Source organism: Amphiura filiformis, unplaced genomic scaffold (assembly GCF_039555335.1).
Source record: "Amphiura filiformis unplaced genomic scaffold, Afil_fr2py scaffold_64, whole genome shotgun sequence".
In the NCBI taxonomy this organism is placed as follows: Eukaryota; Metazoa; Echinodermata; class Ophiuroidea; order Amphilepidida; family Amphiuridae; genus Amphiura; species Amphiura filiformis.
Window position 1 is genome coordinate 363,211 of NW_027305528.1, and position 5,105 is coordinate 368,315.

The window sequence follows — 5,105 nt, forward strand, 5'->3', positions numbered from 1 at the left end:
AGGCAATCAAACAGATTTGTTGGTTGCATGATTGATGTGGTTAAGTTTATTTAAAATAAATAATATTGATTTTGTGATTTTGGCTTATTTGCTTAATTGTTTGCTTTTGTTTTTGGATTGATTGACAATGAATCAAACAATCCCAAAATAGCCATTCGGCATTTAATCGTTCAACCAATCAATCACACACACAATCAATCAAGCAATTATAATCAAACAATCAATCAAGCACACATGCAAACAATCGCAATCAAATTGTTCAAGCAATCATCAATCAAACAAACAGTTAATTTATCAATCGAACAATCACTTGAATGAACAATCACAAACAATCAAGCAAAAATCAATTTTAAGAAAGTATCTAAATGTTTTTAAATAAGATAAATGATCAACCTGACAATCAAACATTCAAGGTGACCAAGCAATAAGGTTAACCAATCATTTATATAAAAGCAATCGAACACTCAAATCAATCATTTGATGGAGTGATTATTGCTTGATTGACCAATCATATAGGCCTAATCAATCAATCAAGCAAGTAAATCAATTGCAATAAATTAAACAGTCAATCTAACAATCACTTGAAGGAACATTCACAATCAATCAAACAAATCAACCCCCCTGGATGTGGGTTTCTGACCAAATTAACCTCATAATTGGCTATTTTAGCCCCAAAAAACCCAAATTGCACGCTTCGCGTGAACGAATTCCACTTTTGTACCATATTTCATCATTTTAGCTTCAATATGGCAAAAATTTTTGCACACTTCACGCCCATTTGTACCATATACCTATTTGGTCGGCAAAAGGTGCTGGATTCAATATACTTCAAGAATTTTTTCTTCCAAACTCAATCCCCCCATGCCAAAAAGAAATCTATGCCACTGATGAAACCAAGTTATCAAGCAATAAGGTTAAATCATTTAAATAATAAAAATCAATCCAGCAATCGCAATCAAATTATTTGATTTTTGAATCATTGTTTTAATTAGTTTTACATTTAATTGGTTTTTTTTATTCATTGTTCGATTGCAATTGCTCGATTGATTGACAATGGATCGAACAATCGCAAACCATTCAATCACACAAGCAACCAATTAATCAAGCAATTATTTAAATAATCAATCACAATCAAAAGATCAAACAACCAATTGCTTGATGTATTGATTGCTCAAGGGTATACGAGGTATTGTTGGTCGAAGCGGCAAAAAAAAATCGATTTTCATTATCTGAATCAATATATATTGAAAAATAACACTTTGGTGTTTTGCAAAAGTTCATTCTACAAATCATATACTTTGAAATTTTCATTATCTGAATCAATATATTATTGCAAAATAACACTTTGGTGTTTTGCAAAAGTTCATTCTACAAATCATATACTTTGAAAACTTGCTTAATTTATTGTTGTTAATGAGTTATGTACGTTTTACAAAAGTGTTGTTGTTTCAGCCCACTTTACAACATAACTCAAGAACCACAGGACCTACAAAAGTATATCTGTGATATCTAAATTCTTCTACACGCTCGCTATGATTATTGGGCAATACAATTTTTACTACCCTTCGCAAGATGCTGTGAACTACTTTTTTCTGCTGCTTCGACCAACAATGCATCGTATAACCTTAAGTGATTGATTCGATTAATTGTTTGATTTTAAAATTATTTGATTGATTGTTTGATTTTGAATTATTGTTTTGATTTGAAAAATATATTTTTGGTACTTTTTGATTGTTTGCTTGATTGATTGCATGATTGATACAGTTTATTTTATTTGAAAAAATTGATATTGATTTTGGATTATATTATGATTTGCTTCATATAGATTTTAATATTGTTTTTAATAGAAATAATGTTTTTGAACGGAACTTTATGTAGAAGAAATAGATTAATTGCTGTGTTTAATTAACCCTTGTTAAAATTTATTCCTTTAAGTTAGGTTAATATATAACCCTTCAACCCTCTGTTTCATGCATGAAAATGTTGCCACATGTGCATCAATTATTTCACTATACAAAATTTTCACGTGTGAGGGACGGAAATCAATAGAATAAGCAATCACCACCATTAGTTACATCTTCAAGTTTTCTATCGAAACTTATACACATGTTTAATCAATATATACTTTTCATGAAAGAGTAATGTTTCATCTCTCCAAAAATTAAGAAATTTGACTCAGTTTGTTTTCAAGGCGTCTATGAAGCGGGTCCAAAGTTTATGTGAGGGACGGACATTTTCTATGTGAGGGACGGACAAAATGTTACAAAATTTCAAATTTGGCAAGATTTCTCCAAATCCACCACTAATGCTATCCTTGACATCTAAATGAAATGCAGTTGTCAAAATAATTCAAGTTCAGTGGAAATATCATATGATTATACCCCCCTAAATACTTGTGTGAGGGACGGACATAGGCCTATGATTGCCTAAATATCTTATTCAGTGTGTATTTCTTTTTAATTTCAAATAACACAGAAGTTTTATTCATGCTGTTTGTTTTCAATACCCAATTGTAGTTTTACTGATAAAGAAGCAGTAATTTACAATAATATTAATTTTAATAAGTTAGTGTGAGGGACGGGCAGACCCTCTTTGTTAGCAACATGCAACAGGACCTTCAATTCCAAATATTTGGGGGCATGACCTTCTGGGATTGGCCTGAATTTGTTCTAGACAGACTCTCTCTGACTGGGTAGAAGAATTGGGTTTAATATTTAGTGGCCAAATATTTTCACTCAACATACATTGGTACCTGTACATCCAAAATAAGTTGGTGTGAGGGACGGACATGTCGGTCCCATAATTAATTAAGGACTAATAACTCTTAGATTTAAAGATTGGTAATTTTAGTTTCTTTATCTCTAGTAAGGTGAGCACTAATATTGATAGATAGGGTGTATGCTATTTTAATTCCTTAGAATATTTCTCAGAGAAACAACTTTTTTGGATTTTTATCTGTGAGGGACGGACACAATTTCTAGCATTCACCTTCCATGACCTCCAACTCTCTTCTGAAAGACATCTAATTAAAAATCTCATTGATATTTCATGTGGCAGGGGTTGCACTATTGATAGGCCTATGTAAACAAAAATAATTTCACTCAACATACATTGGTACCTGTACATCCAAAATAAGTTAGTGTGAGGGACGGACATGTCCGTCCCTCACATTAATTAAGGACTAATAGGCCTAACTCTTAGATTTAAAGATTGGGAATTTTAGTTTCTTTATCTCTAGTAAGGTGAGCACTAATATTGATAGATAGGGTATATGCTAATTTAATTCCTTGAAATGTTTCTCAGAGAAAACACTTTTATGGATTTTTGAGGGACGGACAAAATTTCTAGGGTTCACCTTTCATGACCCCTCCTATCTTCTGGAAGACATCCAATTAAAAATCTCATTGATATTTCCTGTAGCAAGGGTTGTACTAATAATCTGTAAACACAAATTGACAATCTCTTCCTAAGAGAAGTATTTTCATAATAATGCAACATAGTGTCCGTCCCTCACGCTACAAATGATGCACGCAACTTTAGCGGCACGGAAAACACAAAATTTGCGACAAATTTTTCTTTTTTCTTTTAGATTATTAAAATATAATCCTTTCCACCAAATTAAAACCATTTTTTATGGAAATTTGAATAAATCCTATTTTTTCACCAAATGTTACCCAATTTCCGATCACACTCTGAAGATTCACAACGCTTCGGCACTATAATAATTCGCCCATAAAAAAATTATAAATGCTAGTAGGCCTAAATGTAAAATAAATGATGCAGGCCGAGCCGGCTGCACGCGTTCAGAAAATAGTCATTTAGGTCTAAATGCTGAACTATAAAACTGAAATAGTGAGAGAGAGAGATGTAGGTCCGGGACGCGTTATTTCTTTCTGCAACCATAATGGGCCGCAATACTCGCAATGCGATAACACATAGTACATACATGTAATTATAGGCCTATGCGGCTAGATATAACACGAGTTTATTACCATTATTATTTCCTCTTACTTAATAAAAGAAAAAGCAATCGATAGAATTAAAATTCTACAACGGTTTACCTGGGGACGCTTAATTTCTTTCTGCAACCATAATGGGCCGCAATATATCACTAACCGCATCGTCTGAGGCAAGGTTCATTATTGTCAGGGTTAGGGGTTAGGGTTAGGGTCTTATGGTTAGGGTTAGGGTTAGGGTTAGGGTTTGGGGTTAGGGTTAGGGTTAGGGTTAGGGTTAGGGTTAGGGTTAGGGTTTAGGGTTAGGGTTAGGGTTTAGGGTTAGTGTTAGGGTTAGGGTTAGGGTTAGGGTTAGGGATTAGGGTTAGGGTTAGGATTATATTCGTATTTATTAGTACTAATATAGGCCTACTAGTAATAGTATATTGTGTGTATGCACTTTATTCCGTAATCAATAAGTATCATAAACAAACACCTTTCTGGCACAACGAATCATAGCACAGTCGTGTAGGCATTAGACTATGGATACATAGGTTGTGGGTTCGAACCCCAGGTAAACCTTTGTAGAATTTTAATTCTATCGATTTCTTTTTATTTTATTAAGTAAGAGGAAATAATGATGGTAATAAACTCGTGTTATATCTAGCCTCATAGGCCTATAATTACATGTATGTAGGCCTACTATGTGTTATCGCATTGCGGCCCATTTATGGTTGCAGAAAGAAATAAGGCCAAGTAAAAAATAAAACATGTTTCACGTCCGGGTTTTCGAAAAAAAGGAGGAAGAGGGGGCTTTTTATTTTCTATTTTTTATCGCAAAATTGGTGTAAATACCCATACTTAGAGCCGTTTTAGCGTACAATCTGTACATACAATAATGCCTGGAAAAAGGAGGAGGCCCTTTTTTATTTGTTGTTCTGAGAGATACACCCCCTCTAATGATCACAAAACCTTCCTAAAATGTTTCTTGTATCTTAACAAGGCTATAGAAAGCATCCCAACTTCCTAGACATATTTTTTGAAAAGTTATAACTGAATTTCAAAACATAAAAATTTATTTGAGAAAACCTCAAAAAAGGAAGCGGGAGGGGACGTGAAACATGTTTATTTTTTTATCCTTGGCCTAACGCGTCCGGGACGTTTTGGCGC